This window comes from Tachypleus tridentatus, chromosome 4 (genome assembly GCF_004210375.1).
Source record: "Tachypleus tridentatus isolate NWPU-2018 chromosome 4, ASM421037v1, whole genome shotgun sequence".
Lineage (NCBI taxonomy): Eukaryota > Metazoa > Arthropoda > Merostomata > Xiphosura > Limulidae > Tachypleus > Tachypleus tridentatus.
In genome coordinates, this window is record NC_134828.1 from 62,093,062 (window position 1) to 62,108,670 (window position 15,609).

Consider the following 15,609-nt stretch of genomic DNA (forward strand, 5'->3'; position numbering starts at 1 on the left):
GGCACTATTTCGTTAAGAGCATCTCGAAATATTTGTTAATTCAATGATATCTTAACTAACGCAAAGAACATCATCATTAAAATTAGTGGGCCGTCATGGCCAGGTAGTTAAGGCTTTCAATCCATACTCTGAGGGTCGCGGGTTCGAATCCCCGTCATACCAAACATGCTCACCCTTTCAGCCGTTGGATCGTTATAATGTTACGGTTAATCCCACTTTTCGTTGGTAAAATAGTAGCCGAGAAGTGGGTGGTGATGACTAGCTACCTTCTCTCTAGTCTTACACTGCTAAATTAGAAAAACAGAATAATAAATCTTGTTAATGTTTGATCATAGGTGCTTAAGCTACAGTCTTAGCTAAAATGCTTGCATATTTTGTAACAAATAAGATCTTTATTATGAAGATAAAATACAATATAGTTCTCACTGTCAAAGTGATAAATTCATGTTGTATTAAACATCTACATGTGAAATTTGTATAATGAGACAGGTTTTATGGACATCACAAGCATTTTATTAGAATAGAAAACAAATTCATGAGATATTTTTGAAAAGATGTGTAACGCAACATTTCACCCATCACAATAAAACCTTGCCAAAATTTAACGTCAAATTATTATATATTTACGGTCTGTAACCTTATATCAGTCAGCTCATTTTAAAGAGTTAGTATGTGATTGATCCTTCTCGTATTTTAATAACCTACAAAAGGCAACATGTCATGTTCTCAATGAGATTATTGATATCATACATCGTGATTATATCCCAGCTTGTTTCAATTTTGCTCTACAGCTCTCGATGGGATTACAATCTGGAGACCTTCAAAATAATTGCGTACAATATGTGAACTGTAGGCAATGACATTGTCATTTTGGAACACAAACCTTGCCCAAGCATATAGCAGAAGTATTGTCTCCATGTGATACCCTTAAAAGGCGCCGTTGACGTTTCCTTGAGAGGATAAAAAGCAGTTTTTATTATGAAACATGTACTGCATCACCCCCAGTGTGTTCCTATGAAAAAGACGGTCTTTCCTCATTTGTTCTCCAGGCAGACACAAACACGAATCCTGCCATCAGTTTTTAGAAGCCGGAAACAGAACTCATCTCAAAAGATTACATGCCACCAGTGTCCTAACTTTAAGTTAGCATGCTATCTTGCCAAAGTAACACTGTAATAGTGGTTAAAACCGTTTCATTATTGTTTGGATGGAATCCACATAGCTCGTAACTACGAAAGTATCCATAATGGTAATTATCCTATGATTTTTGATAATGTAAAATATCTTAATTAAATTTTCCAGGTTATTAGTAAGCAATACTAGGTTTTCGTACACGAAACACAATGTTTTTGAATTAAGTATTAAAACTTTTTAATTAAAGATTTTCTCGTAATTTATTTTTCTTTCAGAATGTTGACTAACATGCAAAGTAATTTTCACATTAAGATTAAAAATACATTTATGCGTCATAAAATTTTCAAATTTCACATGTGAAACTTTAATATCCTTCAGATAATTATAAGAACTAAATTTATATTTTATAAATTATTTTCTCAATCAAATGAGAATATCTGTACGTGTTCGGCAGATCTGACTCATCTCGTAACTACCATAAAGATTAGGAAATAAATATAGATTATGCTTCTTTCGTTCTACAGTAACTACAAATTATAACTGGAAAACACAAATGTTTAATCTAAATAGCTCAAATGTCGTAACATTATACATTTATTTATATTTATTAACTTGACATTTTAGACATTGCTGGGTAATATCACAAAAGTTACAATGAAGCAGTTACTCATGTTAACATGTCCAGAAATGTAAGACTGACCTTTATAAAGTGATCTGTCTTTGATGTATTTTAGTGGACTAGTATTTTGTAAAAGTAGTCACATTACAGTTATAGTGAATTATAAATGTACATACATTGTTACTATAAACAAATTAATTCTTAAACATACTTTTGTTAAAAGTAGAATAATAAATAAGTAAACTTGACAAATAATTATATCTTCTTGTTATAAGGACCTTTGCAATCATTTGCAGCCAGCAGCAGATTGCTAAACCTTTTAAAATTTTGTACGTGGAATATGTGAAAGAAAATTTTTTTGGGTTTTAAATATATATTTTAAATAACTGTATCGATACCATAGAATTCCAATATAATTTACCAGGCTTAGTAGTTAAGCTGTATTTGAGTCTAAAAAAATACGAAATTTTGAGCAGACTAAAGATTGCCACTGACTCACCAAAATTGATGTTTAGATATTTCTAAATATTTACATTTATAAATTGAAAATTAACTAACGTACAACACTAAAACTTAAATTACAATCTAAAATTAGTTACCAAATTTATAAACATAAATTAATAAAATAGTCATTGAATTAAAGTTTGAATGCAAGCCAACAAAAGCGATGACATGACCTTTGCCCCATCTCGGCAGAGTTAATATCGGTTGACAGATAATTCTTTTTGTAAAATGATCTTCTTTGCTCAATCTTTTATTTACCGTTCGTCTAGATACCCTGAAAAAAAGTGTTCTTGCCATTCCTGTCGTAAGGTGATGCAAGACTTCTTTCGACCTTGACGTGTTAATCTGATCAAAACACGGTCTTCTCGGGCAGTAGTTTTATTGTGTTTATAATAGCCTATTCTGGAACAAAGTTTCCTGTAGTCTGATGAAATTACACTGGGGTATCCTGTCGTTCTGACAAGGTCCGCTTGCTTCATACCATTTCTGGACAGTTGGACGTCCTGTAACTTCTGGCACATGACAAGAGATAACTCTACACCAAATACAGAAAAAAATGTCTGAAAAAAAAGGTTGGTCTATTTATTTTGTACAAAACAGAATAACCAGAATAACTACTCTTATATGTTTGTTCGATTATATGCTACTTTCTCTGTTACAACAAGGGTATTCACTCAGGAACTACTCCATGCATGTAAACAATAACATCATTATGATTTGTTTAATTTTTTTCCTTCTGGGTGAAATCTGTGATGAGAAACTGGCTTATTATCTTAGATACAGCGGTAAGTCTAGGGATTTACAACGTTAAAATCTGAGGTTCGATTCCCCTCGATGGACTCAGCAAATAGCTCGATGTGGGATTGCTATAAGAAAACACACACACATTATCTTGGATCAGACCTAATAGTAACTTGAAACTGTATTCTGTTTTGGACAAATTTCCAAGCAGTCAACAGACTGTCTTTACAACATGTTAACTACATAGTTTATCACAATGAACAACTTTTAGTTTAGCTCTGTGAAATACATTATTCAACGGATTTTCTTTATCCCAATCTACGTTAATGTCGAATCAGAACTATGAGTATATTTATTTTTCTTCTTCTGCGTATCTACGAGCATTGTTTTCGTTAGCCACAGAACTTCTCAGTGTTAAGCGCAGGGTAAGAAGAGCAAGCTCTTGATTGACTGTGTTGTTTTCACCATATCGGAATAGTCCTGTCATAAAACAGGTTGTGCTCTAATAAAACATCTGTTTTTGGAAGAGAGGTATAGTTCTATCTAGTAAAAGGAATTGAAACAGTGATAATAAAATTATTTTATATATAACAACAGATAGTAGATATCTCTAACTTATTATTATACTAAGAACTTTGTTACCCTTATTCGCAATCTGTGGGTTGCAGGTTCGAATCCCTGTCACACCAACGTGCTTGCGCTTTCAGCCGTGGGGACGTTATAATGTGACAGCCAATCCTACTATTAGTTGGTAAAATAGTAGCCCAAGAGTTGGCAGCGGGTGGTGATGACTAATTGCTTCACCTCTAGTCTTACACTGCTAAATTAGAGACGGCTGGTGCAGATTGCCCTCGTGTAGCTTTGCGAGATATTCAAAACAAACAAACAGAAACAATAAAATACTAATCTTCCTCGTTGAATATGAGTTGTACTAAAAATTCATCTGTATGCATATCTTCACATGTACAAACTCAAGTAATCTTCGTAAATTTTGTCCTTAAAACATGAACAAAGGTAAATAACTTGTAAAAAGATTTTTTTTACAATCATTTTAATGAAATAAGTCATATCTTAAATATGATGGCATTTTTATAATAAACTAAACTCAAGCATATATGTATCTCATCGACCCTGATTCATGATTTTTACCTCAGGATAGCCTAAGTACCTACATTGCAAACAAAAACCTTTCCTTTGTAACTTACATTTAATAAATAAACCATTAAATGAATATCAACTGAATATCTTTAGCACAATCTAACTGGAAGAGCTATTTATGTTTTAAGATTCAGTAATATTCCTAAAAGCCTGTTAAATGCATAAGTTACTATAAATGTAATGATACCCTTAACAGAAAATTAGATTTCAGGCGGAATCACTTGTGCCAAAAAATAGGAATAGATGTTTTAATGTTCCCTTCTCTGGGCATTTTTTCAGGATGACAGGAAAGAAAGGAAATAATACAATTGATCCAATCACTTGCATAATTACATAACAAGGAGAAAGAAAGTTATAACCTTTCGAGGAAAAATTCTTAACCAGAAGTAAGCCGACCTACAAGAGGTTTATTAGTTCTGACACTTCTAAAGCAGAAAATATGAAGACATGACAGTACACTCAGAGTACCAGTCGTAGTTTATTCAGGGTTATTTTATCGTGAAACTCGCATGCTTTAAAAGCAACAACTCGAGGCCTAGCTTACACTGACAGATGGAACACCTACTGAGGAGAACCATTATCAAGAGCCTACCCTCCATCTCGTGCACGTAACTCATGGCTTGTGGAGTTCGGCCTTACTTGCCACCTGCGCTGGTAACAGCGAGATCCGGGCTGGGATGAACACATCATTCTGACCTGTCAATGCTTTTAATGATTGCTGGGGCCCAAGGCTGATGCTTTACCGCCTAGTCTCGGTAGATAATACAGTGTAATTGAGAGTACCAACCATTTCTTTGATACCAGGTTGCCTTTGTTGGGACGGGTGACACGGGCACAAGCCGCCAACAAAGCTGTCAACCTACTTCTTTATTGCTTGCTTTTTCTCTCTTCACATCTTGTCATCGTAATTTAAAGTCACAGATACTGGCTATAGTACACTGTAAGAACGTGCAAGCGGGTTATCCTAAAATTCTGATAAACAAAATTTCAAATTAGAAACGTGGTATCAGTGAGCGGAAAAGCAGCACTGAATTGATTTCCGTGCTGATTAGGATAAATAATACTAAGTAGTGTTGAACAACAAATAAAAAATGCATTAACAAGTTTGAAGCAAAACGGTTAGAGCACAAACGAAGTGATTTACACTTAAAACGATGATTATTTCTATTTATCATCGAGTGTGTTTTGTGTTTTTCTTTTTAGCAAAGCCACAACGGGCTATCTGCTGAGCCCACTGAGGGGAATCGAACCCTGATTTTAGCGTTGTAAATCCGTAGACTTACCGCTGTACTAGCGGGGGTATTTATCATCGAAAGTAATTAAAAGGAGATATTTACTTCTATCCAAGTGGGAAAAAATCCTAAATAAATCTACAGTTTTCTCAATATTTAAGTGAAGAATATATGTTTGTCTGTCTTTGTTCTTGCAAATCGATAAAAATATGCATAAGTTATCATAAGGTTTGGCTCTCCTCAGAGGGTGTGATCTTGATCGGGAATAGCAAACGGAAAAACACTGGTGTCAGAAAATAATTATATTATAACGTTTATCTTGCATGAATTTAGAACGATAGAAACTGCGGTTAAAATGGACATTAATATTCAGTGCTCTGTAATTACACATACGTAAAACCTTCAAAGTAATGAAATCGCTTTAAATGAAACGTTTTTCATGATACATGAAGGTTGAATTTAATTTGTATTCCTAATTATTATCGGGTCGCGGATAAATAATGACAGAGAGCCTATGGAAAATAAACGTATATCAATTGATTCAATTATTTTTTTCACAGCCTCGAAAGGATTATTGAATGTAGGTTTATTTCTGTATATTTACTTTATAGTTATTGTAACAAGTTATCGTTTATGATTGCTCAAAGTATTCCAAGCTGAACGTCACCTCATAAATCCAGCTAATTCTAGTTTTCTTGAAATCACATTAACTTTGAGTTGTTTGTTTGACCTGGTTGTGCTCTACAATCTTAGTTTAATATCAGTTATTGGTTTCTATGGTCTCAACTGCAAAGAGACAGATTTTTCTACACCTACAGCAATTATCTTTCTTCTAATGTCGTTTGAGAAGAGCTTTTACTCTGTACAAACCTTTGCCTGCAATATATCCTTTCAAGTTATACCTGAAACATCTATTGTCCTATGGTTTCCCCCCCCCCCTTTGCTCTGTTTAACTAATACTTTATTCTGTTTTACGCTATTGATATGGGAAGTAATGTTTCAATACAACAGAATCTAATATTCCCGTAACTTTTAAATGGCACTGTTAGTAGTTTGTTTTCAACTTAAGACATATATTTACTTTCTCTTAGCCTATCCTCGTCTGCCACAGTATCTATAGATTGGGAATTAACCAGACAACCCAGCATTTCACAAGAAACACCTGGGTTAGATAAATGGAGAAACCTTCCCAAATCTTCTATAGTTTCGACTTAGAAATCTTCTTTCCTTCATACTTTGTTCTGGAACTTTGCTCAGGATACTTTTTTCTAGTGTGGCACTCTTAACCTGTTGAATAAATGAGCTACCAATGCTTGATAGTTGTTACAGTTCTCAGCAGGAAGATTTCTTAATGTTATCAAAGCTAGTCTTTTTAAATAGGCAGCATGATGGATGACTTGTTGGTCACTATTCCATTCATTCACTCTGAAAACGATTTTGAACTAGACCTGTCATGACTACTTGGATAATTTCCCATCACAGTTTATGGGTTATTCTATTGGCCTTTGTTTTTCGCCATTTAAATTCTGGAGCTGTATTTGGTAATTTCATGACTGGAGTAGTCCAAGAAGATCCTTTAATAACAAGTGGTAAAGCAGTAGTGGTAATAGGTATGGATCAAGTAAGTTCTCTTATTTCATATTTTATACCAGATGGCATTCAAAGATGAATTCCTGAGTCAATGCATAAAGAAGGTACAGCTGGTTTAATCTTTATATTTAATAATTTGTTTTTAGTTATTTTATTGCATTAATGACGCAATATCCTACCTTGTTGATGTCTTTCTGTACTTACATAACCTTATTGTTGTAATTTCACTACAATATCTACAATAGTTCGTTGACCTTGTCCTCGACCGACCTATTTTTCATTTTAATTCTTCCCTTAAAAGTACTCGCTTTATTTTAACTTCAATATTATATGTCTGTTTATCATTTCTGGGTGATTTTTAATTTCCTGTAAAGTTCTTGATTTTTAACCTCGTGTATTACATTTCCTGGTATTCTTTTAATTCCATATCTCTTTCTGCTAATTTTGGTTTAATTTTTATTATATTTGTCTCTTTCCTCTTGTTCTTTAAATACTCTACCTCTTCCTGTTGTTTTATCATGTTCAGCATGTTCCATGTCTCTGATTGTGCCCTTAGAATAGTTTTTAGTGAAAATTGAAGTTTAGTCAAAGAACTGTTTTATTTTCACTAAATGTAATTATATTTATAGAATTTCTGAATCAAAGTACAAAGAGTTATGGTTAGTTTAATTTTTGCATTTAAAATTACAAGTTCACTCAAAATATATTATGATAAATTAGTTTATATTTTAATTAAAGTTTCTAGAAGCTAAAACACTGTGGAACTTGTAGATTATGTTTACAAATTTTACTAACCGCAGCTCACAAAAGTAAAGAATAAACTTACTTGAACAGGTTTCGATATTTGTGGTGGGCAGACCACAGATTACCCTTTGTGGAGGTTTGTGCTTAACTTTAAACAAATAAACAAACTTCCCTGCTGATAAAAAAACACACACTATCCAATTAGAAACAATTCTATTATCTTCTCAACTATTTTTTGTTATTCACTGTTCTTTTACTTATAACATACTTTCTAATTTACTAAAAATTGATGTCAGTCCCTTAAAATTTACTCATCTTAACGTCATCCTTATTACCTGCTGTTTCCTCGAGCTAACATCTAAGTTACTATTAAAATACACTTTTTAACACTATCATTTATCAAATTTCAACGAGTGCCCAGTCAAAATAATATGCTACCTTAACTTGCTTAAAAACTGTACTTATTTTTCAAAGCAATCCCCCTTATCCGTAGTTGTTTAGTACTAAGCCTGTGCGCTTATAACGTTAAAATCCAGGGCTCGATATCTCTGAGGAGCAATATGAGAACTTTTATTTGCAATTTTTTTCTTTGGGTTTAACGACAAATAAACAAGATATTTTCACTTTAAATTCTATCCTCTCCTGTGACTCAGGGGTAAAAGTGATGGTTTATAGTGCGAAAAATAATCGAGTCTCTGTACCTTCAGTGGGCACAGCACATGCAAATAGCCGTTTTATATCTTAGCACAAACAAACAAAAACAAAGTTAAGCTCTTTTGTAATATTGAACTTTTATGTAAAATTCACTGAGCTACGAGGTGGAAAAACTGTTTGTTGTTTTACTGTAATTTGCGTGCGGATTATGAAAATATATATATTTTTTCCATTTACAGAATTTTGTACAGTAACATGGTGATTTTCATTACAAACCAATTATCACTACTTTCTTCAGAAACTTTAGGTTTGAATGTATACTTCAGGTAGAAATACTATTACTTTTAATTTTATTAAAGCTGAAACTACACTTTTCTTAAAAACAATTCTGAGACTAAATACCTTCATTTCAAAACACTTGGATTAAGCTTAAAATTGTGATTCAAGGATAAAAATATATCAACTTGTGAAAGCTATTATCATTAAATGTAAAAAAAAAATATTACATTTGTTACTTCGACCATTATAAACACAAAACATGTAATGGTATTATCACAACTACTAACCTTAATATCACTGTTAAACACTTCAAAGATATATTAAGGAAGCGGCCTTTATTTTTCATGCATTTACGTATTAACTGGAGAATTTTAGCATGACAGTTTCATTATTTTTTTTAATCATGATCTTGTCTTGATAGGACTTAAAATTAAAAAAAAGAAACTATTGCTGCTCATTTTACGGATTTTACCGTGGTAACTAAGAACACTGTTAATTCTATAAACTAGTATATATATATTTTTAAAATTTAACTCAGAATGTGTATAAATCAGTTGAAATGTACTTTGAAAAATGTTAAACACTGGAATTTCATGACATATTTTATTTAGCTCTAGGTTAAACCACAGTTAATGACTTTAGTGATATGTAAAGAATGACTGAAGCAACCTGATCACTTTACTGCTTTGTCGATGGTAGTTGTTGGGTTTTTAGCTCAAACCTACACACTGGGTTATTTGCGCTGTATTTGCTACGGAGTATAGAACTTCGGATTCTAGCGTTGAAAGTCCGAAGACTCACTGAACAATTGATAATGTCTAAACAGTACTTGAAGCACACCAAATATCTTTACTGAGAGGGTAATAAAGGGAAATAAAGTAGTTTGAATTTGGAATGGATGAACAGTGATTCCAGTTGAGACAGTAGCAAGTTTTATGGGCACTATGCTAATTAATTCCACATTAACCACGGCTTTAGTCCAAAACGCACCAGAAACCTAAAAATTTGAAATAATCAAATATATTCAAGATAAAACCGGATGTAATTATCCATACAAAACTTAGCACAAGTTTATGTATATATATATATATAAAGCGATAAACACAGTTGTACATACATATAATAAACTATTAAACGATAAATAGTGTTGCATTTTATTTTGTTTTGATCACCACATGATGTTATTAGTGGATCGAAAACTTTCAATCGCCTAATTTTTTAAAATTCTAACAGCTCGCAATCAGATGAGTTTACAAAAGCAAATGTGATACCATTATAGCAGCTTAACAGCCATGCTTTTACACTAAATATTGACATAGGTAACGACTTATAATGTCATCGTTATACATGCTTTTTCAGTAGATCACAATTTGCTGTGTTCTATACTTTGTTAATACTTTGTACCACTGTCATCTTAGATCGTGAAAAAGAATTAAAAACAATGAAAGTAATTGCTATCAGCAATGGTTATACAACAAACTTTATTGACAATTTGTTTAAAATTTTAAAAGCCAAATAGTCGAAATCAATATACCCACATATTGTACCAAGCGATAATAAAAACAAAAAATGATTTACGGTAAGCTACATTGTTAAACCTTCCCACAAAACATATAATACACTGAACAAATAATCTTGGAAAAATGTTGTGCAACAACAAAGATAAAATAGAAAAGCATAGCAGCATTGGCGTTTATGAATTAACGTGTAAAAACTCCAAGAGTGTAAACATTGGTCAAACAGAAAGTTCCACAAAAACGGAATTAAAGGTTTGGTTTGTTTTGAATTTCTAGCTCTCCCTAATTTAGCAGTGTAAGACTAGAGGGAAGGCAGCTAGTCATCACCACCTACCACCAACTCTTGGGCTACTATTTTACCAACTAATCCAGAAAAACTGCAAAATCAACTTAAGCTCCTCTCCAGTTCTCACCCCACTTTTCTTAAGGTGAATGTCAAGTTTACTTCCGACTATTTGTTTAAACTATATATGTAAACATTTTAACAAACCATTTCAGTCTGTACCAGGCGAAATCTTTACTGGAGAAACCATGATCGTAAGAAATTAAGTTGTTGTGAAACATACATTTGTCTTTGTTTTTCTTCAATTCTATAGTAACAATTGCCCCAATAATTATGGGCCTACTGGACTTACATTAGTTGTGGGAAATGTTTTATAAAATTTAACAAAAGATATCTTGCAAAGTTATTTAACAAAGTTTAGAATTTTATTGGATTGCCAAAATGGTTTCACTAAGAGAAAATCTTCCCTTATAAACTTTTAACATTCTTTTAAAATGTTGCTGCTTATGAGCGCAAGGGCGTATATTTGATGCATATGGGTTTTCAGAAAGCCTTTGCTGGCTGTAATGAGGATTCTCCTGCTTTACAAAGTCATTTAATGAGTTGGGAAAATAAGTGGCAGATGGGTTTTAATTATAATTAATGCAATATAATACATGTAGGTTATCGCAATTTAAATTATGAGTATAATTGGGATTGGTTTATTTTTTTATAGCAAAGCTACATTGTCCACCGTAGAGAACTGAACTCAGGGTTTTAGCATTGTAACTCTGTAAACTTACCACTGTCCCACCGTTGTTTTGCGTTCTTTATATTTGAATTGTTGGAAAGAGTTCAGAGAATGGTGACTGGGGTGGTGGGGTTGTCACATAAGGAGAGTTTAAGATCTCTGAAACTGTTTTCTCTTGGAAAAAAAGTGTTAGAGGGATTTGAAGTGTTAGAGGATTTGAAGAGTCAGAGGAGATCTGATTAAAGTGTTTAAGATTTTAACGTGAACTGATTGTGCTCATGCATCGTTTTTTCATACTTAACGGCACAGAATCAGGAAACACAATCATACATTTCGACAAGGTAGGGCCATCTTCAGCTAATATAGTTATATTTTTCCTACAGGATAGTTGACCTTTGGAATATGTTGCTTTGGAATGTTGTGGAGGCAGTTAATTTAACTGGGTGTAAGAGAAAACTCGATAACAATATGAATGATATTAGCCGGTTTTAAGGTTACAAAAATTGTTTGTTTAAGAGTTTTAGTTTAGTTTAGACGATGGAAAAATTAAGATGGACCAATAGGTCTCTAGTTGTCCCTAAACGTTATGCTATTATGTTATGTTAATTAGAATTAAAATATTAGATATTTAGAACTATAGAAGTCCGAGAAAAAATATTTGCCATTCAGTACTACTTCATTATCTGGTTGATACTGAAACTAATCAAGTTCACAACTTGAACAGTAAAAACAATACGACGTATTACTTATTACAGAGCCAAAGGCTTCACGTCGAGTAAAGAATAATAATACTTTATTAACATATTGTTGCTTTAAAAATTTAATAAACACCCGTGAAGTTAACAACGTTTGTAAGCAACAACACACTGTTAAGCTTCAAGTTGCCAACTTGTTTTCATATCAGTTGGGTCAACATAATGCGTAATTTTAGGATAATCTATATATTTTAAAAGAGAAAGAGCTTCTCGAGAATATGATCTTTGCTGTTTTATTTTCCAACGTTGGCATTTATAATATTTTGCGTTGGTGAACTACAATTTTTGATTGTGTGTTTAGTTACATTTCGCACAATTTCGTCATTTACTTCATCTGGACTATTAAGTGTATCATGTTTCTTCTGGATCCACTTCGGATTAGCCTCCGTGGTGAAGATACAGGAAATTCCAAAACCATCTGGAAAATCCTAGCCATCTCTTTTATCAAAACCAAACTCTCGACTCAGCCCTGACGCCAAGAAAACAATGTCATCTGGGACTACAACATTAAAAAATTTCAACCTGGGTTTTGATATTTCTTATCTAAAGATATAATGTTGTTTTTACTTCACCGAAATATTCAGCAAATTCTTATACCTCAACCCCAATGACTCAGCCTCATTCATCTTCTTCATCTGTTGACCCTTTCCTTCTACACTCATGGATACTGGTCCTACTCCACAATTTATAGTGTTTCTATCTTCTGTGATATATTCTCAATATTTTATCACATGCATATTCTTTCTGGAAGTTGCCAATTATTCTGAACGTGCTGTTACCCGTTTCAACCCACAAAGGTGTCATAGTCAAGAGAGTCTATCTTACTCTATATGATATCCTCCGCACTGAAATGGGATCTACTAACTCATGACTGAAAACTACCTTATAAAAACTTAGCTCGTACACTTTAAAGAAGCAGCATTCACCACTACATAAATCTCTATTATTTTCATGTGTCCTTCATGACGTTTGTTTGTTTGTTTTTTGAATTTTGCGCAAAGGTACACGAGGGCTAATTACGCTAGCCGTCCCTAATTTAGCAGTGTAAGACTAGAGGGAAGGCAGCTAGTCATCACCACCAACCGCCAATTCCTGGGATACTCTTTTATCAACGAATAGTGAGATTAACCGTAACATTATAACGCCCGCACGGCTGAAATGGCGAGCATGTTTGATGCGACGGGGATTCGAAACCGCGACCCTCGGTTTACAAGTCGAAAGCCTTAACTCATTTGACCATGCCGGGCCTTCATGGAGTTTATCTCGCCTTTTAGAATAAATAGAGGGAAGGCATTCACATGTTCGTCCCGGCCATTTATATCGTTACGCCTTCTTCCTGAAGTAGAAAATACGTTTAATAGTAAAATTATTATGATTGACATCTACTCCCACAAAGGTAGGGGCTAGAGGGTGCTCAGCCACAGGGTCTATTGATAATTTTATTCTATGTAAAATTACATTGGATGCAGGATCTAACAAAAATGATTAACCCCTGGGCCCACACAACTTTAAATCTGCTACTGCTCCCCCAGCCACCCTTCACTGAACTTACCCAGTTGCTTTCTTCACATTGCTTGTTACCTTTCCTTCTCCTAGTCAATCTGCATCAAATTCTTCACCTGATGTTTGTTCTTACATCCTTCTACATAGCTCCTTCTTTATCCAGCTCCGGCATGGCCAGGTGGTTAGGGCGTTTGACTTGTAAAAAGAGGATCAGCTCCAAATCCCAGTCACACCAAACATGCTCGCCATTTCAGCCGAGAAGACGTTATAATGTGACGGTCAATCCCACTATTCGTTGGTAAAAGTGTAGCCAAAGAGTTGACGGTTGGTGGTGATGACTAGTTGCTTCCTTCTTGTATTATATTGCTAAATTAAGGACGGCTAGCGTAGATAGCCCTCGTGTAGCTTTGTGCGAAATTCAAAAACAAACAAACACCTTTTTTATCCATCAACATGTTTTCTCCAGTCAGCAGTGATCACCTCTATATTCAGGTACAATAAGAGAACCAGGAATTAAAATATGTAAGACCATCTTTAAAGTTCGTAAGGCCAATTGGGCAGAATATGATTCTTTATTGCTTGAACAAATCTCCTCCCCCTATGGTCAAGTGAACATTACTGTAATTACACTTGAATAAATTCTTACCAGTGACAGTTTGATTCATGTTCCAACTACGTCTTACACAGCTTATCGCCTAACTTTACCCAATCTGGTCTTGCACCTTCATCATCATTCCTTGACTTTGTTAAGAATCCACCGTCGCACTCGGAACTCTCTCTTTTTTACACGACACAACGGTCTTCAACAAGCAGTCTGTAACTTTATTCGAGCGATGAATCACCAGTGTTAGCATATTTATCCTAATTCTATTTCTTCTATTATATAGGTAGCAGATCTTCATTCGACCCTGTCTCACATGTTGTCACACTGCTTAACTTTCTCCCTCCTCCATCGTTTAGTACTGGCTACAGGTCCTGCAACATAATGCTTTAAGAATAGCTTCACATGTCAAACTACTTACCTCCACACAAGAACTATATACCTTTCCATCGATTCTTATCTATCCATCTCAAAGGTCTTCTCATTTGATATATTCGACGTTGTTTTCTCAATCAAAATGCTATATTTGCCGATATAATACTATTCCAGCTTGTCCAACTGACTCACAAAACCTTATTCCCCGTTGGTGATTCACTGCATTTCTAAACCATGTGGCTTCCGATTCAAAAGGATGACAGACTGATTACATGACCATTTGCGTCACTTATTGAGCTATTTCTTCCAATTATCACTGTTTAACAATGATATAGTCATACTTCAATACACTTCCACTGTGTTTACAGTCATATCATATCATTTTTTTCAGGTGTTCTTGTCTTTAATTTGTATTATTTAAGTCCAGTTTTCATTCATCTCTTGGCTAATAACGGGGGCAATAGGCCACTAATGGCCTGCCAATCTCTGAGGCTGGATTGAAATGACAAAACGAAGTATTTGTTTGTTTTGAATTTTCACTAAAAGCTACACGAGGCCTAATTGCGCTAGTCGTCAATAATTTAGCAGTGTAAGACAAGAGGGAAGACAACTAGTCATCACCGTCCACCGCCAAGTCTGGGGATACTCTTTTACCAACGAACAGAGCGATTGACTGTCACATTATAATGCCTCTACAGCTGAAAGGGCGAGCATGTTTGGAGTTATGGGAATTCAAACCTGCGATCTTCAGATCACGAGTCGAACGCCCTAACCACCTGGCCATGCCGGGCAAAAACGAAGTAATGCTTGATAACAAATAACTCACTTTTTAGAAAATAAAAGTTTTTACGTTTTTATTACACTAAGCATGAAGAAATTGTCAAAATATTGGGTGAAATTACTGATTTTGCATAGAGGGCTCCAGTGGTAATTAGTGGAATTAAATCTAAATTTTAGAACTTAAATTAAAAGTTAACATGTTTTTTGATGTATAGATAGTTCAGAAGAAGGTTTTCAAAAAGATTATGGGGGTTCTATGACCTCATCGTTTATTTTAGGGTTAAGAATTTTGACATTTGTTTGCTTGCACGTTTCCTTTGAATGGATCCTAGGGTACAGTATGATATCTGATGATCTGGAAAATATATTGAAAAATAACGGAAATGAATACAGAGCCTCAATTACGCTTA

The 15,609-nt window shown here is 34.1% G+C and overlaps 1 long non-coding RNA gene across 1 annotated transcript in view; it reads left to right on the forward strand.

Moving 5' to 3' along the window:
• The first annotated feature begins 2,642 nt into the window (after positions 1-2,642).
• Positions 2,643-15,609, forward strand: part of LOC143249261 (uncharacterized) — a 35,579-nt gene continuing 22,612 nt past the window's right edge. The window contains exon 1 of the long non-coding RNA XR_013027698.1: positions 2,643-2,829. This is a non-coding gene — a long non-coding RNA (uncharacterized LOC143249261). The remainder of the gene's footprint in view (positions 2,830-15,609) is intronic.